This window comes from Triturus cristatus, chromosome 5_1 (genome assembly GCF_964204655.1).
Source record: "Triturus cristatus chromosome 5_1, aTriCri1.1, whole genome shotgun sequence".
In the NCBI taxonomy this organism is placed as follows: domain Eukaryota; kingdom Metazoa; phylum Chordata; class Amphibia; order Caudata; family Salamandridae; genus Triturus; species Triturus cristatus.
The window spans coordinates 324,511,184-324,535,640 of NC_140587.1; positions in this window are offsets into that span (position 1 = coordinate 324,511,184).

Consider the following 24,457-nt stretch of genomic DNA (forward strand, 5'->3'; position numbering starts at 1 on the left):
GGTGGATTTTTTTTATTGCAGATGAAGGACATCATAGCCTCAAATCTATGATTGAAATATCTGCAAACATTAACCGGATCCAATGAGCACAATTCTCCTGCTGTCTTGTATTGGATATTTTCAATATTTGAATTTGCCTCTCGAAGAAAATCCAGTAAATCATCCCAAGCGTACTCAGCACAGCTTAGGGTAAGGAACCATGTAGGAGTTCCTAAATTCCGTAACATACATTTCAATTCTCCTTGGCGTTGGTACCAATATTCATTAGTTCCACGCTGACAAGCCATCAGATTAATCAATTGAGATTCCAAATGATCATCTCGCTGTTGCACTTTGTTCATAAAATCCTTTGCAGACTCATTATGTAGATGTACTCCAGTTTTTAAAATGTGATTTACTGCATAAGATAGTGCAGACAAGTCACTTTCAAATAAGATGGAACAAATAAGGAATACTTTGACGAAATCTTGGATCTTCTGCATATAATCTTGTAGTCCGATACTCAGAAGCAGGAATCTGTACTGGACGTTCATCATATCGTCCACCTTTTCCTGGAGGAAGCTGGGGAAAACAACGAGCTTCCAAGCTCTCCTCCCATACACTCACGGGAGTTCCTTTTGCTTTTTTCATCTGAAACAGATCAATAGTGTTTCCCATAACTTCTTTAGAATGAAGAGGATGTATTCTGAAATGTTCATAAATTTCTTCTTCTTTTGACTTATCCACTTTTTCAATTTGCCCAGTTGGTGTTCCTGTGTCTGCTAGTAAAACTTCTTCATCTTCATCCATATAAATTGATTCATAGTACTTATTATTTCTTTTCAAATATAAATTTGCTCTTTGTACTTTTCATACATCTACTAGCTCCTGCCAAATTTTCTTATTCTTTGTAGGTACACCATTAACCAGAATAACTAATGGTTCAGTTTCCAAACTATCTGCATCAATTGTTTCAATATTTTTTTTCCAATCAAATGGCAAATAGACAACTCTTCCTTTTAAATCTCTTTGTAAATCTGAAGGAGGTAATTTACCTGTTTTGGGCTCCATACGAACTATAGTCTGAAACGGATGGACACATTGAATGAGTATAGACTCATACGTATTTAAATCACTAAGTTCTGCAGGAATATCAACCAATTCTAAATTATTATGTACAGCTCTAGCTGGCATTTTATTTTCTTCTAACTTGTTATAATAGTATTTACAAATACGCTGATCTTCACCCAAATCAAAACATTTTTCCAGAAACAAATATGTAGCAAAATCCTTCCACTCATAATTATTTTCTTTATCACTTTTTTTATAGAGATCAACATTCCTTGTTTGAGTTTTATAATGGCTTCTCCGGCAACAAATACAAGTAATATTTGGTCTTTCATTAGAGATGATAGTAAATGTTGTCATTTGATCTTCAAAAATTTTACTAACAGTGGGTTCTACATTCTCTTCCATATTTTCTTCAATAACTGTGTCATTTCCTGCACTTTCTTGCTCTGGACCAAAGTAACAAAACTCAATATCCTCACAAACCTTCTTCACATCTGATACAGATCCACGGAACAGATAACTTTAGTGCTGGACTTTTAGCAAAATACAATCTTCTCACAAACTTTCTCATTTCAGTATGATGAACTGCCAGCATCCTAAAATGGTGAAAAACACTTTGACAAACTTTCCTAGAAAGACAAGCCAGAGAATGTCCTTCAAACCAGTATTCTTTCTCACTCTGCATGGATCTAGTCTTTGAAGCACCTTAATCTTCTGTTTAACACTTTTCTTTACTGTATTCTCTTAGAAAGACACTTAATTTATCAATAGATTCTTGTCGTACAGTACAAATACTACTACAATTCCAAGTTTACACTGGGGCTTTAGGACGTTTCCCCATAACCTCATCAGCTAACACTTCTTCCTCATTTCTTGGAACCATTTTCTCCTTTTCCATTACACAACCATCCTTAACTTCATAAGCTCGACCACTGGTGTCAACTGCATGCAGCAAACTATTACTTTGAAGATAACTCTCTTCATTAAAAAATGGTTCAGTACTTGAACTATGCTTCCATTCTCCTAAGAACACTTTACAAAAGTTATTTTTTTTCACTACTCTTTTCCTTTTGCTTTTTGACTTCATTACATTGACTATTTTATCTAATGTACGGATCCTGTTCAAAATTAAAATAAATAGTTTTCTTTTTAATTCCAAAGCCTTTGCAACAATTGAATCAATATGTTTCTTTTTCTTATAAAATTTTGCTTTCTTCCTATATTTTTTCACATCCTTTAGCAAATTGAACATCACTCTTCTCTGAAACATTTTTCTACGAATGTTTTGAAATTCTGTTTTTCTTTTTAAGTCATTCTTTCCTGCTTCTGATTGTACATTAGCATTTAGTATTTTCTTTCTATTGTATTGTTGTTTTCTACTTGAAACACTATTTGCAGTGGATACATTTTTTACATTTTTTCTATGTTTGAAGATATTTTAAAAAAAAAATCCTTAGTCTGCTTACCAGAAGACTTTTTCTTTTTTCCAACATGAGATCCTTCAACTAATTTGTGTTGTCCAGTTGTCTTCAAATATAGATGTTTTTGCTGTTCTTTTCTCTTTCTTGATTTTATAGGCATGTTTAATTTATGTCAGTGTTGTTCACCAATACCTAAAAGAAACTAAAAAAAAAATACCTTTATGTAATTTAAATATATTACTATATTTTTTTTGAGCTTTTCAAATCCTATCATATGAGCTGCCCCTTTCCTACGAGTGCAAGTCTTACAGAACAAGAGCAACACAAACTAAATCTCTGACAACAATTCCTGTGTGCAGACAGACTCATGGTGTGATTCTAGGCAGAAAACGATATTTGATTGGCAATTTCAAAGCACATTTACTACTGTGGTAGAGCAAGTGATAATTACTGTAACAGCCTGACACATTTTCCTTATAGTTTAGAGAGGCAGAAAAGAGCACATGTCCTAACAGCTACTTGAGACCAAGAGCATGTGGAACCTGGGTGAGTGATTAGACTAGAGCAAAGTAAATGAGCCTTGGTGATGTTGAATGTGTTAGCCTTACACACTGCTATCTGAAATACCACACAGTGCTGAATAGTAAGCATGGGAGTGTAGGAGAAGCACCTGGCTGTGTGCTAAGAGTGTGTTTCTGGAGACTGTGTATTGTCAGGTGCAAGAGAGATCTGCATGGACAGTTGCACAACTGCATGAAGACTGCATACATGTATGTAAGAGCACATGTGGTAAGGGTTAATTGGGCTTTTGAACATGTAGGAACTACCTCACCCATTGCAGGAGTGGAAGGAAAATCTACCCTGTTGTTTTCAAATGTGTTAGCATTTGCCTCGCATCTGTGAGATAGTGATTTCTGCTGAATGCTAACCATCACAGTTCAAGAAAACAAGCTGCCCCTTTCCTACGAGTGCAAGTCTTACAGAACAAGAGCAACACAAATTAAATCTCTGACAGCAATTCCTGTGTGCACACAGACTCATGGTGTGATTCTAGGCACAAAACAGTATTCCTGGGTGACACCTTAACTTATGGTGAAGACATACTCCATAATATCTTACAAGTTCAAGGCAGTTAAATATCTTCTAAAACATAAAATGTAAAGCACAACTTTAAAAGAAGAAACAAATTTCTATTATTTATATCAAAATACACCACATACATCCCCTCTCAAATTCATAACTCACCTTTAAAAGTAGTTAGTTGAGAAAGAAATGTGCCAATCACACAGCAGATTATCAGAGCCAGAATCTCTGAGCTGTACACCTCTCACCAGAACCAGTAAATGGCAAACTTTCCCTCTCTTTGTTCACACATATACATGTTAACTTCAAATCACATTGCTTCCCACATTTTTTCAAATGGAATCACACATTTCTATTGGTTGCAAATTTCAACCCTTTTCCAAATCATTTCTACCCCCAACATGACTTCTGCCTGCTACCATAGCAACAGGTCATGGAACACTGGTGTGAGCAGAGAGGTCAGAAGTTCAGCACACAATGTTTCTAATCCAAACAGCAAGAGTGCTTGACTTTTCAAACCTAACAGCAAATCCAAAGTAATGTTCTGTGGGAACACATTTTTCTGAACCAATACAAGACATGCTTTTAACAATGTAAACATACAGCCTAGTTTTTAGTGTAGAATGGTGTGAAACAGCCAATGAGTTCTTTTTATAAAAAAAAAGTATGTAAGCATCCATTTTACAGCTATCTTTCTTTTCATATTGCCATTCTAGTGAAAGACACCTTCTGAGTGCATCCAGATCTCCTTGAAAGATGGTCACAGTGTGGATTGTAGGTCATAGCTATGTCTTCTGGAGTTAAACGTATGCAGAAAAAAGAGGTATTGTGAAAGACCTTGCTTTGCCAAATGTAGACATTAAATGGATTGGTCAGAGAGGGTTAAAGTGACACCAATTAATGCCTTTGGTGAAATCCTTTCTACATCTCCCACAGCCTAACCTTATAATTGTGCACTGTGGTGGAAATGACCTAGGCACTTTAACTGGGGTAGGTCTGGAAATGCTTGTTAAGGACACCTTTGTGCAATTGATGTCACTTTTTCCACAAACTACCTTTGTATATTCTAATATATGCCAAAGGCAAAAGTGGAACTGGTCCAACCAATATTGTCCGCTGATTGAGAAAGCAAGAAAGCACGTCAATAAGTCTGTTTCTGCTTTCCTCAGAGACTATGGTTACAACATGCAAGGCATTTATAGAGGAGACGGTGTACATTTCACAGATGAAGGGAACAGAGTCTTCCTCTTGAACTTTAGACTGTGCATCGGTACTTACTTGTAGGTACCAAAAAACACTCAATGAACACAACGGCTCTTTTTAGAGCCAACCAACATCTAAACACTTAAACTTGATTTTTAATTCTATTTTATTTCGTATTTTTTTCCGCCGTGCGCACACCCCGCGATTTTTTGAAAAAAAATAAAATGTTTTTTTTCACTTTTCGGGATCCTTCAGAGACCCCCTGACAAAGGCTAGGGGGTCAGGAACTCTCGACCCTGCCCCCTTTTCACGTTCTCCACCTTTCTTTTAAATGGAAACACACATTTCTATTGGTTGAAAATTTCAACCCTTTCCAAATGATTCCTACCCCCAACATGACTTCTGCCTGCTAGCATAGCAACAGATCATGGAACACTGGTGTGAGCAGAGAGGTCAGAAGTTCAGCACACAATGTTTCTAATCCAAACAGCAAGATTGCTTGACTTTTCAAACCTAACAGCAAATCCAAAGTAATGTTCTGTGGGAACACATTTTTCTGAACCAATACAAAACATGCTTTTAAAAATGTAAACATACAGCCTAGTTTTTAGTGTAGAATGGTGTGAAACAGCCAATGAGTTCTTTTTATTAAAAAAAAGTATGTAAGCCTCCATTTTACAACTACCTTTCTTTTCATATTGTCAATCTACTGAAAGACACCTTCAGAGTGCATCCAGGTCTCCTCCTCACTCCATGAAGAAGACTGCTGCTCTGCCATTTTCAAGTAAAATTGATAGCTGTTCACCTCCTTGTCCCAGGAAATAAGAAGAAATAGTGAGGGGAGTGGGTGTGGTGTTTGAAGATTCTGGAACAGAAACTACTATGAACCAATGCTTCTGAGCAAGGCGCTAGGTGGCGCTGGAGCAAGATGGCCGCGCAGTGGTGAGGCTCCCGTAGGTCAGCCGATCGATCTGCTGATAACTCCTGAGTAACGGATGTCACCCCTTCCCAATTGCCGCTGTGGGGTCCTGGCGACTTTCGGCACCCTCGCTGCAAGTTTGAACGCCGAGCGTTCAGGAGCGCCGGAGTTGTGCCCCTGTCGGACTCTGGCCGGAGCGCTGCCCTGACTGCCTGGAGCTGCGCGGCGGAGTGCGAGCTGGCGCGAGCTCGCGGCTCCCACGAGGTGTGTAGGCCGTGGCCTGCGGGGACGCGCTGGACGAGCTGAACTCGGAGACGAGGGGTGTTTGGCCTGGCGGGGCACCCCCGAGTGGACTGTGGAGGCTGCCACTGACTTCGGTGCGCGTAAACCCTGATTTCGGCCTGGGGCGGCCCCTGTAGCGGGCGGGCGCGGCGGAGGACGGAGTGCTTGACGCTGGGCTGCTGAGGCTGTGGCTGGCCTGTGAGGGGCGCCGTGACCACGAGAAGCACAGGAGCCTGCTTGCTGGGGGAGGCGGCTGCTGCAGGCGCCCGAGTGCGGCGTGAGCTCGAGGGCGCCCTACCTGTGGGACGACGATCGAACTCCCGGCGACTTCCACTGGGCAGCCGGCTGTGTTGTGAGAGGCCGCCTGATAAGGGACCCTGGATGCGACTCGGCCGAGTGGCAGTGGTGTTGAGAGAGACATTGGATCCTCGCCTTTCCACCCAGCGGACCTGCTGGAGGGGTGGGCCGGAGCTGCTGGGGTGCTGAAGATCCTCGAGGCCTTGACCGGCCATAGATGCTGTGAATCGAGGCGAGGGACCTGGCCTGACGGGGCCCGGCGTTGCTGAGCGGCGATGGGGCGCGTCTGGCACACGTGCTGGGGGGCTGGCCCCGAGAGTCCTGGTGGGGGAGTGTTGCTGCTGGGGGACCCACTGAGAGTTCTGGTGAAGTCCACTATCAGAAGGTGAGCGCGGCGGCCCGGCAATCGTTGGGGGGACCTAGCTGGATCTGCTGGGCATCTGGGGCTGCCTGTGACCTGTTGCCGCTTACCCCCCTGGCTGGCGGTACCCGAGAATCCTCGAATCATTGCCCCTGCCTACGGATTGCGGATCGGAGTGCCTTGATTGTGCCCGAAGCCATGGGTAAGCCCAGGGCCAAGGTTGAGTCGGGTTGTGGGCCGGCAGGGGCGCCCTCCGGCTTACCACAGGGGGTGGCCGGGGACCCTGTGCAGCGGCAGCTGCAGGAAGTCTTGGCAGCTATCACGGATATGAAGGCTACCCTCCACCAAGACATTGCAACGGTGTCGGTTGGGCTCGGCCTGCTGCGCGATAAGAAACAAGAAGCTGGCGGGACGGGTCAAAGACACTGAAACGCAATGCTTTCTGAGTGGCATTTATAGAGGAGATGGTGTACATTTCACAGACTTCTGAGTGCATCTAGGTCTCCTCCTCACTCCCTGAAGTAGACTGCTGTTCTGCCATTTTCAAGTACTGGAAAAGCTGTTCAGCTCCTTGTCCCAGCAAATAAGAAGAAATAGTGAGGGGAGTGGGTGTGGTGTTTGAAGATTCTGGAACAGAAACTACTATGAACCAATGCTTCTGAGTGGCATTTATAGAGGAGATGGTGTACATTTCACAGATGAAGGGAACAGAGTCTTCCTCTTGAACTTTAGACTGTGCATCGGTACTTACTTGTAGGTACCAAAAAACACTCAATGAACACAACGGCTCTTTTTAGAGCCAACCAACATCTAAACACTTACACATGATTTTAAATCTATGTTTTTTACGATTTTTTTGCCACCGTGCACGCACCCCGTGATTTTTTGAAAAAAAAATAAAATGTTTTTTTCACCCTTCGGGGTCCTTCAGGGACCCCCTGACAAAGGCTAGGGGGTCAGGAACTCTCTACCCTGCCCCCTTTTCACGTTCTCCACCTTTCTTTTTCACTGTCGCACACAAAACACACAAAATGGCGGCCGACACTTCCTGATTTCGACCGATTCGAATGTTGACTGACCTGTAACCACCAATCAGAATTACGCTCGCGCACGTTATGGTGCGCGCACGGTGCGCGCTTATAGATATTTATGTGCTTTTAAATGCAATTTTCTCAGGGACTACTGAACAGATTGACACCATATATGCAAAAGGCACATGCCTGACCTGAGGACTACCTCTTTGCCAAATTTCAAGTAATTCTGTTCAGCTGTTCGGGCTGTACCTTCGACTAAAGGTCCTATGGGAAAATGCATGGGGAAAACGCGTTTTGGGACCCCATTTTTTTCTCAGCCCCCGCTTGACTAATCACCCCGAGACTTTCAGGGTAGGAGCTGAGCGGAGCGCCCCATTAGTTTTGAAAAATGCGCGAGGATTCGTCAACCGGCGCCAAAGTTATTCAAAATAGAAGTTTCAGATTTCCTATGGAAACTCGGTCCTAACTATAACTATCTACTGGCAACCGCCAGTAGATAATATATATATATATATTTATATATATATATATATATTGGCGGCGGTCGTGCCGTCGAAGAGCACCACCCCGAGAACCTGGGGGCCCCAGGGGCTAACATCTGCTGGCCTCTAATTGGGGACTAACACCAAGGAATTGAGGACTACGTTAATCTGCCGGGGCTCATTTGGGGGCTCCGTTCAGCAGGAAGTTGCACTCTTATTCAAAGCCGACACTACATTGCCCAGAATACTTTGCTCATCGCACAGGTGACAACCGACCACATGGTATATCACATGGTCCTTTCAGCGGGGAGTGATCGGAGGTGCATTTTTCCACTACCAGCCCTGAAGAGAGGATTGCCTCGAAACGCGTCGGCGTACGTAGTGGGAACTGTGTAAGCAGTAGAGAGACGTTTTCCTTTCCACTTAATAAAGGTGATGCTTGGAACACCTTGGTGCTTGTCGAGTGCTTTTCAAACAAACGACCAACCAAGCACGAGCATGGATATATATATATATATATATATATATATATCTCTCTCTATATATATATATATATATATATATATATATATATATATATATATATATATATATATCCTACTGGCGGTCGCCAGTAGGTAGTTATAGTTGGGACCTATTATCCATAGGAAAATCGTAACATTCTTTTCCCAATAACTTTGGCGTCGGTTGACGAATCTTCGCAAAATTTTCAAAACTCATGGGGCGCTCCGGTCAGCGCCTATCTTAAAAATTTTGGGGTGATTCGGCAAGCGGGGGCCGAGAAAAAAGGGGGGTCCCAAAATGTGTTTTCTCCATATTCATTTCCATAGGAAACTTTAGACACGGCTTCAGCCCGAACTGCTGAACAGAATTACACCAAATTTGGCGAAAAGGTAGCCCTTGGTTCAGAAGGATACCTTTTTGTTAAATGGTGTAAATCTGTTCAGTAGTTCATGAGAAATTAGAAAAAGAAAAAGTTTCAATATCTGGGCGGAGCCTAACACATGTCATCGTGAGATCCGATTGGCTGTCAGCACTTCATCCTGGAATTGCTGGCAGCCATCTTGGGACCAATATGCATGATAGTACCCCATTGAAATGCATTGTAATGAATTGAAGATTTTGAGGGTTACCAAAAGGAGAACTATAAAGGGTGATAACAGACTTTAGTTAATTAGAATTCATCGTTGATGGTACCATACTAATTTCAGGAATTGTGGTGTGTTCTAAGGTGATTTTACCCTGTGAAAAACCTTCTGCTGGGATATCATGAATAATGTTTGAGAGAAAACTGAAGCTAAAATGAGAGCATATTTTGTGTAAATTCACATTATGTTTCTCAATCATGTGAGAATGAAGTCTGTCATTCTCAGTAAATCATGTACATCCAACAAGGGCAGAGACTGTCAGTTGATTCCTTTGTGTTCTACAGCAGCGTCCCAGAGTGTTCTAAAGAACAATTAGAGCGCTAACAGCCTTACTTATGACAAAAGTATGGCACACCTGAAGCCATCTTGATTGGAATAAACTGGTAACACTGAAAACATTTCATTTAAAAAGGAACAAAATGATGGGGTTCATTTTGTCATAGAAATTATGGTTAGTGCTGTAGAAAGAAAAATTAGGACATGTTTCAAGTGTGATCTCAAATATCTTCCTGTTATATTTCAACAGGAGCAGCCTGTCAGTTGATGCCTTTGTGTTCTACTGCAGCTTCCCAGAGTGTTCTAAAGAACAACTAGAGCGCTAACAGTCTTACTTATGACAAAATTGTGGCACACCAGAAGCCATCTTGATTGGAATAAACTGGAAACTCTTAAAACATTTAATTTAAAAAGGAACAAAATGAGGGGGTTAATGTTGTCATAGAAATTATGGTTAGTGCTGTAGAAAGAAACATTAGTACATGTTTTAAGTGAGATCTCAAATGGCTTCCTGTTCTATTTCTACAGGAGCAGCCTGTCAGTTGATGCCTTTGTGTTCTACTGCAGCTTCCCAGAGTGTTCTAAAGAACAACTAGAGAGCTAACAGTCTTACTTATGACAAAATTATGGCACACCTGAAGCCATCTTGATTGGAATAGACTGGTAACACTTAAAACATTTAATTTAAAAAGGAACAAAATGATGGGGTTCATTTTGTCATAGAAATTATGGTTAGTGCTGTAGAAAGAAAAATTAGGACATGTTTCAAGTGTGATCTCAAATATCTTCCTGTTATATTTCAACAGGAGCAGCCTGTCAGTTGATGCCTTTGTGTTCTACTGCAGCGTCCCAGAGTGTTCTAAAGAACAATTAGAGCGCTAACAGCCTTACTTATGACAAAAGTATGGCACAGCTGAAGCCATCTTGATTGGAATAAACTGGTAACACTTAAAACATTTAATTTAAAAAGGAACAAAATGATGGGGTTCATTTTGTCATAGAAATTATGGTTAGTGCTGTAGAAAGAAAAATTAGGACATGTTTCAAGTGTGATCTCAAATATCTTCCTGTTATATTTCAACAGGAGCAGCCTGCCAGTTGATGCCTTTGTGTTCTACTGCAGCTTCCCAGAGTGTTCTAAAGAACAACTAGAGCGCTAACAGTCTTACTTATGACAAAATTGTGGCACACCAGAAGCCATCTTGATTGGAATAAACTGGAAAGTATTAAAACATTTAATTTAAAAAGGAACAAAATGAAGGGGTTAATTTTGTCATAGAAATCATGGTTAGTGCTGTAGAAAGAAACATTAGTACATGTTGTAAGTGAGATCTCAAATGTCTTCCTGTTATATTTCTACAGGAGCAGCCTGTCAGTTGATGCCTTTGTGTTCTACTGCAGCTTCCCAGACTGTTCTAAAGAAGTTATGGTTAGTGCTGCAGAAAGAACATTTAGGGCTAGTTTTAAGTGAGATCTCAAATCCTCTTCTATTTCATTAGAAAATTCTGACATGCAGACTGAAACAATCACTTTCAATACCAGCAGTAGACTTCCAGTTAACTCCCTGGTGAGCAGTAGCTTTACTACAGTGATCTAATGAACAACTAGAGTGCTAACATTCTGAATTTATGGCAAATGTGTGACACATCTGAATGCCTTCTTGATGGAATCAAAGTAAAACACTGAAAGCATTTCCTACTGAGGAGACTGCAGTAAATGAGGAAATTAGGAAACTTCATAACAAATAAGTCTCCCAAGATGGCCCCAGAGAAAAAAGAGCCCAAATGTAGAACAAATATCCCCTAGATGTAGCCCACATATAGCCCAATGACAGAAGTGTGTAAAACACTTTTTATTATTAGTTTTTCTGCAGTTTTATATAGTACAGACTGGTCAGGTATTGGAGCGTTACATCTTACTTGGACCCCTTATTGCGTATTTTGCACCAAGTACATGAGATTGATCTTGCGAAACAATAAACTTTACGATTCTGTTAACCTGAAGTTGCTTTGAACCGGGCTTTGTAACACCCGCTTTTACCTACTGGTTTTAATTAATTCTCACTGTATTGTATTAGGAAAGAGGATCTACTGTTTTTATGACCTAACAAATAATGCTCCCTCTAGACCTATATTATAATTTCCAATATTTAATCAAAATTTTAATAGAAGATCTTAATCAGCATGGGCTAGCACACAAAGAACAACAATTTATATCTTTTACTTCTGTTTATTATATTTTTGTATTATCCTTTTTTTATATAAATATAATAAAATGTTATACATATAAATCAATCTTCATTAATGACATCATTATATTATACACATTTTTAATGTCAATTCCTTGATGCACAGTATATTATTCCAAAAACAAAACAAAAACACACGAGCAAGAACCCAGGGAGAAGAACACTACACATTCATACTCTTCATTCATACAATCACATACCATACACCCCTTATAGATGAATCTCAATAGTTGTCCCAATTAGCGCACTTTAGTTGTAGAGTAGTCCTTATGACCCCCAACAGGGAGCTGCTACAAAAAGTTGTAGGATCTACAAAAAAGACTTGGTCAACGCGTTTCGGTGGCACGAGAAAACATAGGAACCACCTTCATCAGGACCCGCTACTTCTCATATTGCAAGTTCTTACAACCTGGGAATTCCTAAAAAGATACATATATATAAAAGTAAAATTAATCACTAGCCACAGAACAATATTTTTAGAAGTTATATACACTTTAAAAAAGACACCGATTGAGCCAATTCATACATATAAGCACCAAGGTGAACCAAATAAAATATAAAGAAAACATGAACGAAACAAAGTTAGTCTAAGAAGACCAACATATATGACAATACAACTAGAGTTGTTATCTCTAATGAAAACAAATACTTTTTAAACGGAAATAATTTGATCAAAGTGTGGGAGGAAGTGGTCCCTATTGTACTCTACTCTGACTGCAAGAGTTTAAACTCAGCATAAAAAAAAGGTTTTATAGTCTAATTCTGCCATCAAAGTAAGCGAAGAATACTTACTATTTAAAGGAATAATATTGATCTACAATGCTTGCTGTTTGTGCTGTAAGAGGTAATCACAGTATTTTCCTTTTTTCTTTTTTTCTTTTATCTGACAATACCTTGGTAAGATTTAAAACACAACAACCAAATCAAGGTAATTGCATTTATATATATCCATATCAATTCCCTATTTAAATCTGTCTAGATCTTATTTTTAATTCAGCGCAGTATTTACATACCCGTGAGAATCACCTCAATGTCCCACTAGGTACAGGACAGAGCCACGGTCCATCCAGTATTTATTCAGGAATGTTCCATATATCTGTATAAAGAAGTTATTATATACTGCATTACCAATTGTAACAATTATAAGGGGATTCCTTACTATATTCTGTCGCCAAAATCAAATAATCATAGATACCTTTAAATAATGAATTTCGTAAAGGTCATCAGGGTATTTCTATTTCATCCGCACCCAAATCTGGGAAGGACCCCCAAAGAAACAAATACACGGTTTTACGATTCTTCGTGGTGTACCTATAATAACAAGGGTACAGAAGAATATAAATATATCTCTTGCCATAGTCAGAGAAAGATAAGGAAGAGGACAAAAAGAACACTGGAAATCACGTATTCTTAAATACCAAAATGTAGTGTCTGGGTCCAAAAGCAGGGGACCACAGTGAAGTACTCGGGCACAAATGATCACAATTATGCGCTACTTAATCGGAAACTTCTTACCATAATCCTAACCCAAACTAGCAAGAGCAAATGCAAAAAAGAATATCAGAAATCCCTATGAGGTCCCTATGAGGTCGATACCAAAATTACTACACAGCTCAGCACGGATGTCCGCCCACAATTATTTCCGAAAGGGTTACGAAATCTAATCTTTTGATGCCGCTGAATACCCAACCAAATGTTTGGCCACAAAGCAGAAGGCTAAGCCAAACGGCCCACAGAGGGGAGAAATCTCAAAGTTACCCAAGTTCAAACAACGGTTCAACCCATTCCCTTCTGACTCACCATTTCTTGAAACATCCAAATCCTTTATTAGCACGTAGGCATCCTCAGATCAACCTCCCGTCAGCAAGTGAGTCTTAACCCAAATGCGTGTCCCTACTTATACTACTCCGGTCTGCATCCAATCGACCAAAATTGCCTAAGCAGCTTCACCTGCGAGTTAAGTAGTCACTAATAAGGGACTAAAAAAATGACGCTACTCAGAGCGCCATCTTGGAGAGGTATATTATATGCCCTAGTACCTTATTTCCAAATTCCCACAGCAACCTGATCTGTGACACATCGCCTAAAAAGATATATGTAATAATAGGCCACCCATATTTCGTAAGCTGAAACTCACACCTAAGATCCCCATACAGACCACACCTTAATTCGTCGGTCCACAAGAAAGAGCGATTCTAAGCTAAAAGAACTTTTTTTCGTCTACGCCATCTTGGAGTGGTATATATCAAGTCGTCAAAAAATGGGAAAAAGGACTAACAGAATGACGCTACTCAGAGCGCCATCTTAGAAAGATATGTTTCATGCCCTAGTACCTTATTTCCAAATTACACAACAACCTAATCTGTACTACATCGCCTAGAAAAGTATAATCACCGGCCACCACTATGCATGCCGGAGCTCACACATAGGGCCCCCTAAGGACCCCAACTTCATAAGTCGGTCCACAAAAAGGAGCGATTCTAGGCTAAGATATCCATCAGCGCCATCTTAGAATGGTGTCTAAAAATTTGTCTATATTGGGAATCTAAGGATAATGCACATTAGGTCATATGGATGAATTTTTTATATATATAACCCAAAAGAAAGGGGTCGCTTCAGTTCCTTTAGTCAATCAAATACAACAAAGACAGCCTACCACCCAACCACTATATTTCTGCTAAATTAAACATTACATTGTGCAAAACATATGCCAACATCTATGTGAAAGATTCATACTTTCACTACAAAAGAAGAGAAAAACAAAATTCAAAGAAGGGCGGACTTTCTGAAGATATAAGCCACAGTCCAAATAACTATTCAAAAGGGCTATTATAAAAGCAATCAGATCCAACAACAACTCAACATTGTCAAATGTACAATTTTAAGTGTCCCACTTAGAAAAGCAAAGCAAAGAAGAATATTTACCCTTAACAAGGGACTCATTAGAACCGTTCATATTCGAGTGTATGACAAGGTTACAAAGCAGTAAGCACACTCATTATTGCAGTCTAACCACTATGTTATAAACGGACAGCCGCCCGTTATCCAGATTTCATAGATTCTAACGGTAAGTCACTCATCGGACTCGCAAAGATATAACTCAGAACCGATAGACAAAAAGTGGCTGGTATCTAGAGATGGTAAAAAAAGAAAAGAAAGAAACCTACCTAAGGACTCACCATGGTTGAGTAATATTCCATTGAATTTCCTCATTAAGGCCATGTTTCACGCTGTTAAAAGTAAAGATCCAAAAAGTCTCTCTCCTTTTTCGCAAGATTTCCATAGGGTTTCCCTACTTGGCCTTTTACTTTCTCAAGAATACACCATTTAATATCTTTTTCAGTATGGTGTTTAATACAGAAGTGTTGGACAAGAGGAGCAGAGGCCTTACAAGTACGTATCGCAGACTTTTGCTCGCTAAAGCGTACCCTAAATTCACGTGCTGTCTCCCCTATATGTGCGAGATTGCAAGGGCAAGTGAGGATGTAAATAACATTTTGACTTCTGCAATTTGTAAAATCTTTCAATTTAGCATTGTATCCCTGATACACAAATACATCCGTAACTAAAGCAGAGACACAAGCATGGCAGGAGCCACAAGTATGATTTCCCATTATAACTGGTAGGCCCGTTATGGTAGTTTGACGTGGAATTTGGGTGGTGCTCGATCTAGTGTGCACTAATATATCACGGAGATTACGATTTCTGCGATAGGCTACCAGTGGTTGTTCTAGCTGGGTTTCACCAGTGTTAGTGTTCAAGATTTTCCATTTTTTTTGGATAATATTTTTAATCTTGAAATTCAAAGGGGAATGATTGATCACACATACCACTTGTTCCTTGGTAGCACATTGTGCTCCCTCCAATAAGGCATCACGATTGTAATACTTTGCCCTCTTATAGGCGTGACGTACTAATCGCTTCGGATATCCTCTTGCCAAGAGTCTCATTTTAAGGGCATCACCATGAGTATGGAAAGCCGACATATTTGTGCAATTTCTTCTCACCCGTAGGAACTCCCCAAATGGGATAGAGTCCTTTTGGATGTTAGGGTGATAACTATGGTACATTCTGAATTTATGGCAAATGTGTGACACATCTGAATGCCTTCTTGATGGAATCAAAGTAAAACACTGAAAGCATTTCCTACTGAGGAGACTGCAGTAAATTAGGAAATTAGGAAACTTCATAACAAATAAGTCTCCCAAGATGGCCCCAGAGAAAAAAGAGCCCAAATGTAGAACAAATATCCCCCAGATGTAGCCCACATATAGCCCAATGACAGAAGTGTGCAAAACACTTTTTATTATTAGTTTTTCTGCAGTTTTATATAGTACAGACTGGTCAGGTATTGGAGCGTTACATCCTACTTGGACCCCTTATTGCGTATTTTGCACCAAGTACATGAGATTGATCTTGCGAAACAATGAACTTTACGATTCTGTTAACCTGAAGTTGCTCTGAACCGGGCTTTGTAACACCCGCTTTTACCTACTGGTTTTAATTAATTCTCACTGTATTGTATTAGGAAAGAGGATCTACTGTTTTTATGTACACTTTTATGATCTATGTTTCTAAATCAGATCGAATAAAGTTTAATGAATTCTATGGCAGGACGGAGGCGAGGATTATGCATATCTTTCCTCACTTTATTTGCATAGCAGTTCAAAGAAAACGTAACACAGCAATCATTAAACAAAAGACTACACAACCCATGAACCATTAGGGGGCTAGTCTCCAAGGCAACTATAGTTCAGTCATATCACAGTCCATCGTATATAATATCGTGACGTCCCTTCCGCTTCCTCTTTCTTCACTGCTCGTCAGTTAAGTGCATTCCTTACATTCTTGGCTTAATCTGACGTTGTTGCTGTTTGTATAGCGGTTTCTTGTGCACGTTATTAGCATTATTGCCTTGGTATTGTTTCATATCCCCTGCGCAACAGGCTCTTGCCCAAGAGCGTTCTCCCCCTCGCAGTTTCTCCCGCTGTGCACTCTGCGCGCGTTGAGATCCTGTCAGGCGCGTCTGGTCTGAGCGAGGCAGCTCCGTCGAGCGCTCCCGCTGGTCTTTACGCGCGTTTGGGAATCCGGTCACTCCTTTAGTATCCGCTTGATTCCCGACCAACCCTCGCCTAATTTTGACACTGCTACGCGGTGATTTCCCCACACGGCCACGTTCGTGACCATCGCCACCTGGTGGTGGTAATTGGTATTGCGCCTCAGTCTATTCTAATAACAGTTTCGGGGAAAGCCCAGCTGTTGGAGCACCGGCGAGGGGGCTGCCTTAAACATTTTAAGGGCATTTGTTCTGTGCTCACACCCTCTGCTATCATGTCTTCTCCAGAAGACCATTTTTAGTCCTCCTACCAGGAAGTGGAGGAGGAATGGCCTCCTGACTTCTCCCTCCAGCAGTGGACCAAGCCCTCTCTCTGGCTATTTCTAGGGCGCTGGCTCCTCTTAGGGATCAGGTTGATAAGCTGGCGAAAAGCATCCCTGGGGTGTTCAGTGACCCAGATCTGGTGGTGGCGGGTCCCAGTAGCTCCCAGATGGGGAATAAAAGGACTGTTAAGCATAACGTGGGGCACTTGGAAGGATTTGATAAACTTACGGAGACCTTCCTCAAGAGTGCGCGAACGCTAAAACCTGCACCCTGCCGGGAGAAGGAGGGGGAGTCCGGAGAAAATTGCGATGCTGTCACCACTATTGTAGACCCCCACGGCGGGTTTCCCTTAGAGGGAGAGGGTGTATCGGAGGACGATTTCTCCTCCGATGAGGATAAGGACTCGGGGCGTCCCTGGCATCCAGAGGCCCACTCCTCTTAGTCCCGGGTAGGGGACGGGGTCCAGTCGGACATATTTGAGCCTAGCCAAATTTACCATCCTAGGTCGGCAGAGTGGACCTCTGACACCAAAGTGGCAGAGTATGTGGTGGGGAAAATCCATCAACCCCTTGAAAGGGAGGTCAGGAATATGATAATGGGAGAATGCCCCAGGACCTCACTGAAGGGGAAGGTGGCACACACACCTGAAATTGATGAGAAACTATGTACCTTTTTCTCCAAGTATATGAGGGATCCCAAGAAAGGAATTGATAGGTGTTCGACGTGGTAGGGCCCTTGACCCAAATTATTCAATTGCGGAGCGTTCAAAAGAGTCAGGCTCCCCTTTGTCCACGGATATTGTGGCTTTTTGGGCGCACTACCCTAAACCCTAAAACACAACCCCCTCCACTACCCAAACACCACTGCACTACCCTAAACCCTAAAACACTACCCCTAGCACACCCTACACTACCCAAATATAACTGCACTACCCTAAACCCTAAAACACTACCACCAGCACGACTCCCTACACTACCCAAACACCACTGCACTACCCTAAACCCTAAAACATTACCCCCAGCACGACCCCTACACTACACAAACAACACTGCACTGCCTTAAACCCTAAAACACTACCCCAGCACGACCCCCTACACTACACAAACACCACTGCACTACCCTAAACACTAAATCCATACCCAGCATGACCCCCTACACCACACAAACACCACTGCACTACCCTAAACCCTAAAACACTATCCCCAGCATGACCCCTTCACTACCCAAACACCACTGCATGACCCTAAACCCTAAAACACGACCCCCTACACTACACAAACACCACTGCACTACCCTAAACCTTAAAACACTAGAACCCAGCACGACCCCCTACAGTACACAAACACCACTGCACTACCTAAACCACTACCTCCTACACCACACAAACACCACTGCACTATTCTAAACCCTAAAACACTACCCCAGCACTACCCCTACACTACACAAACACCACTACACTATCCTAAACCCTTAAACACTACCCCCTACACTACCCAAACACCACTGCATTACCATAAACCCTAAAACACTACACCCAGCACAACCTCCTACACTACACAAACACCACTGCACTACCCTAAACCCTAAAACACTACCCCCAGCACGACTCCCTACACTACCCAAACACCACTGCACTACCCTAAACCATAAAATACTATCCCCAGCACGACCCCCTACACTACATAGACACCACTGCACTACCCTAAACCCTAAAACACTACCACCAGCATGACCCCCTACACTACTCAAACACCACTGCACTACACTAAACCCTAAAACACTACCCCAGCACGATCCCCTACACTACCCATACACCACTGCACTACCATAAACCCTAAAACACTACCCCCAGCACGGGCCCCTACACTAGTGCACTACCCGAAAACACTACCCCAGCACGACCCTCTACACTACCCAAACACCACTGCACTACCCTAAACCCTAAAACACTACCCCAAGCACGACCCCCTACACTACCCAAACACCACTGCACTACCCTAAACCTTAGAAAAGAAAATCCCACCCCATGCCCAACCCCCCTTACCTCTCACTCCTTGTGGCTCCTCTCTCCTCGTGGTTCCTGCTTCATGTTGTCTCTGAGGTGCGGTGCACGTCGTTGTGAGGAAACGGAACAGCCTCTGTTTCCTTACAACAACGTGGATCATCTACATGTTTTTTAGAACGCATGGTCATTTACCATACATACCTTTACAACAAAATTTGTTGTAAAGGCATGCGTGGTCAATGACCATGCGTTCTAAAAAAATGTGTAGTAATGACTTAGCGATGTACAACGCATGCGTGGTAATGCATGCGTTGTAATGGTATCGCGAAGTAAAAAAGTCGTTGTAACGGCTGGTTACCGATCGAAGCTGGCCCCTGTTCTTCAGTGAGACGTTTATTTGATTAATTAGGAGGAAGGAATGTGTTTTTTTTGCCGAAAAGTGCATTCCCAGCTGTTGTATTGTGAAAGTGTCCGCGTGGCCTGGTTTAACTTCCATGAGAAAGTGGAAGAGTCTGTTTGGATCTAAAGGAGTTCTGTTGTTGGTCCAGGCCGGCGCGACACTTCATCAGAAAACATAGCTAATGGAAAGCGTCCTCCCTGAAGTGTGGAGCAGTGCCATGAGAGGTCAACGAGTGTGCGTCCCACCGCAGTATGACCGTACCGCGTGACCCATGTGCCGCCTCCAGTGTATGGAAGGCAGAAGTGGCATCCATCGCAGGTCCTCTTGAAGACCGTTGTAGCACTATTTTCGCCAGCATACAGGCGCTGGCTGTGACGACCGCCCTCTCGTTCTGTTGCTTTGCGGAGGAGCCTGTGAACTTTGGTTACTGCATGAAACTGCAAACGCAACGCCCCCCAATCTTGGGAGAGAGGAGGAAACACTGTTTGCCTGAAAAGGGGACACAGGAAGGTGCCACCATTCCGGGTACCTGTGGCGGAGCTGGGAACCTTTGCCAACTGGTTGGGACCCTACTTATGGTCAGGATGTGTCCCGTCACTGTATGGGCCACCTCTAAGGACTCCTAGCCCCAGCATGCACTTGCCTGGTCTGCCGCAGCACATGACACCAGAACATCGTGGTGAGAGGAGGGGCGAGTAGATCGCCTGATGGGGAGTGACTTACGGTATTTAGACCTGCACGTTTGGCCCCCTAGAAAGAAGCGGCCATTGAAACCGGCATTGAAGAAGCTAATTTGCGAAACGCGTCTGCCCCAGCGTTTCATGGTCTTCACTTACCTGTGCAAAATAAAAGCTGATTTAAGCCTTCCAATCCCCGGAGCTGAGTCATCGCTTTTTTCCCTCCTGGGAGAGAAGTTTGGTGTGCATATTTTCGCCAGCATACAGGCGCTGGCTGTGACGACCGCCCTCTCGTTCTGGTGCTTTGCGGAGGAGCCTGTGAACTTTGGTTACTGCATGAAACTGCAAACGCAACGCCCCCCAATCTTGGGAGAGAGGAGGAAACACTGTTTGCCTGAAAAGGGGACACAGGAAGGTTCCACCATTCCGGGTACCTGTTGCGGAGCTGGGAACCTTTGCCAACTGGTTGGGACCCTACTTATGGTCAGGATGTGTCCCGTCACTGTATGGGCCACCTCTAAGGACTCCTAGCCCCAGCATGCATCTGCCTGGTCTGGCGCAGCACAGAACACCAGAACATCGTGGTGAGTGGAGGAGCGAGTAGATCACCTGATGGGGAGTGACTTACGGTATTTAGACCTGCACGTTTGGCCCCCTAGAAAGAAGCGGCCATTGAAACCGGCATTGAAGAAGCTATTATGCGAAACGCGTCTGCCCCAGCGTTTCATGGTCTTCACTTACCTGTGCAAAATAAAAGCTGATTTAAGCCTTCCAATCCCCGGAGCTGAGTCGTCGCTTTTTTCCCTCCTGGGAGAGAAGTTTGGTGTGCATTTATGGATATATATATACTTTTTTTTTTCTTTTCCTCAACTGGGAAAGCTGAGTAGCGATGTTACCAAGAGCAGTGAGGGCAAAGTGTCAGCTAAAGTCTATATTTGAAATGCTCATGCCCAGTAGTCCAGGTGGGTCAGTAAGAAGTAAGCTGCACGACTGAGACCACAGTGCTCTCCTTTCTGAGTAACAAGTATAGCTAACTTGCTGCTGCCGATTGAGCAAAAGCATGCTCTGTGCATGGTGGTAAATACTCCTCTGATGTGACACTGTTGGGTAGTGTTGAGAGGGTTTAAACAGACTTTAATCCTTATCCCTTGGTTAAAATGTGCCTTTGTCAGTAACACAGATATAAGGGATGGTCTGTCTGTATTGAGTAAAACTTAATTGATGTTCAGGAATCCATCAAAGTGATGTAGTTAGGATGCCCCATCTGGGAGTGATTGAATGAGCTAGTAGTATGTGGGCAAGCTCGGTGATGCGGTTTCCTAAAAGAGTCAATGTACCTGGACTTCATTGTGGACTATCTGCATCTGAACCCTTAGACCAGAACCAATGTCCATACCATTCCTCAAGCTGATTAGCTTGTTGATAAATTAGGTAAAGCAACTTCTCAACACTAGAGTCCGATGCTCCAAATGAGTAATTGGGGTGTAGTACTATTGCATTCCTGGTCTACCGTTAGTAAACTGTGGTAACCACCTATTTCACTGAATGCCTTAGAAACCCAAGAAAAGGGCTGACAAGAAAGGACTAGAATATTCTCTCTGACCTTTATATTTTTTCCATTCAGTAAGTAGTCCGATTTGAGAATTCTGCAAACCTTGTAGGCAAGGCCTGGTAATGGTATTGAGGTGAACTTGGTTTGGTTTAGGAAACTCCTGGTCCTGCTGCTCCTAGCCTGATAGTCGAGACCAGCCTCACTTGTCTAACTTCGCTTAGACTGGAGGAAGTCTGGGAACAGACTTAAGCAGAAGGACCACTCGTGTTGACAGCCTTATAAGACCAGTGTTTCTTTCATCGCTGTATGGAGACCAGTGGCAAGTCCTTCTCCTTCAAGATCTTGATTGACAGTAAGGATAGATGGGGATTGTGTACTGTGGACCTGGTTTGCTTCCAGTATTGGGATGATCTTCATATGAATCTGCTGTGACTGGCTGGCCTCGGTCAGCAGCAGCCTTGGCCTTGATGCCTGTAATAGGGTGTCAGATATGACCATAACTGAACGTAGGGTAGATGATGTTTATTGTTACAAACATTGACCTAGATAAACAGTAGAGAATATGGGTTCCTCTGATCTCCTACGGGTTCTCTGATCTATTTTTAAGGTCTCCCAATGTCTGGTTCCTCAGGTCTCTCCAGCACTCTGCTCTGTTGACCCTTGATGTCCCTCAGGAGAATAAAAAGAGGTACGTCTTGAGTGTCAGGCTTACTCATTCATGTCTGTCTGCCCTTCACCATCACCCGTGCTTCACAACAGAAAACTAAATAAAGAAACTGCACCAGGATCCCCTAGTCCTGTGGTGCAAAAGGGGTTTTAGTGCCCAGTAGTGAACTGTGCCACCATAAAACCCTCGAACATGAGCTCTCAACTCCACAAGGTACCTCCACATTAGTGCCCACTGTAGCATCAGAGCCCTGGGTACTTGCCTAGGGTCATTGCTCAGTAAATGGGCTATGGCAGTCAGGACCCCAGCGCCTTTCTTTTGGGTGTCACTTGTCAACATCCAGGCTTCCTGTGCCCGTTCCCTGTCTCATAACAATCAAGAAACTACCACTCCCACAATGCATTATAATGGCTACCACCCTGTATGCTTTCCCATACTGCAATGAATACTGGTCAGCTGATATCGCCATAGTATAAAGCCAGCCCTCACCCGTTCCCAGGTGCTTGGCTTTCATCCTTGTTATAACCACGCCCCTTGTTCTTTGACCCCGGAATTCTAAACCTCGGCGGATTCTCATCCTGTCACGAAGCCTTTCCCAGCTGTTGCCGGTTTTCCTGCTTTCCCCTGCCTGGAGAGTTCCTCGATCTATGCTGTGCTGAACAGAGCGGTATTAATTTTCGTCCTCCAAGTAAGACGCGGATTTTCCTGCAAAAGCGCCCTGCTGCCAATTAGAGCAAAGACTGTTTTTCTTCCTTTTAATTTGTGGTTGGCCTTGAGAGATAACGCGTCTTAACGCGCCACTGTTTTCAAGATGCGCGAAGCCGCGCTCAACCTTTACGAGCGAAGCTTAGCTCGATAGCATCGAACTATTTTTATTTTTATTTTGTTGTTTGCCGACTACACGACGGAACGCGTGTTGGAGCTACACGCTTCTCGTGGCTCACAAAAGTGGATGTTTTACTCTACACGACTCGAGTTAGTACGACGGATGTTAAAGTGAAGCTGTAGCAAGCGGAAAGTTCTGTCCTGCTCTTTTGGGGATTCCACGTTTTCAGTTAACTGTAAGACAAGCGCTTTTCATTTACAACAGAAAAATCAAGAGACACTAAGCAAGTGAAACAAAGACATTCAAACAGTGTAATAACCAAGGATGTACATTCTTGCCTCTTTCGTATGGGATTAACATTCTGCTACTTTGGAGAACTACTTAGTAGCAAGCATTTATCGCTAACACGACGTTCGCATTCTGGGATCATTACAGAAGTCCCTTCCTTGAAGCAATTCTTTACTGTTGGTCCTTAATCATCCACGAGAGACCTGCACTATAATTTACACTGGCTTTGTGTTCGGTAAGTTTGGGAAAGCATATAGTTTACAACACGTAGTACATACACAGAGTGTTCTTCTACTCTTTATGTTCTTTATGCCCTTATGTTTCTTATGTTCCCTCCTTGCAGGAATATCCCGTCCTTGAATTACTGCGCTGCCTGCCTTCCTGGTGGTTCTTTTTGGGTCTCTCCTCTCCTGGTGGGTGTCAGGTGGCCTTCTGAGTATGTAACATCTCGAGGAGCCTATACCCTACAGGAGTATTGATACGCTCTCTTCGCTCCCGCGGATATTGGTTTCCTGGGCATTGAACACATTCTTCTGAGTAGCCGCGACATCACTGGCTACGCTCTCCTGTGCCTCCTTTGCTGCTCCTGAGTTCTGCTCTTGTCGCACCTCTCTTCCTTACATTTCAGGGCGTGTAGGAAAGAGCCCCTTTTTGACATGGTCACCTCCACTTGTTGCCTGTATCTGATGCAATTTTGACTGAAGTGCACTGGGTTTCTGCTTTCCAGGTCCCCAGTGCCAGATCTTTCCTTCAAACTGTACAATTGTTCCCCCATCGGCAAGACCTTTATCTCCCCTGTAAGTCTCTAGTAAATGGTACCCCTGGTACGTAGGTCATTGGTACTAACGAGGGTCTCTA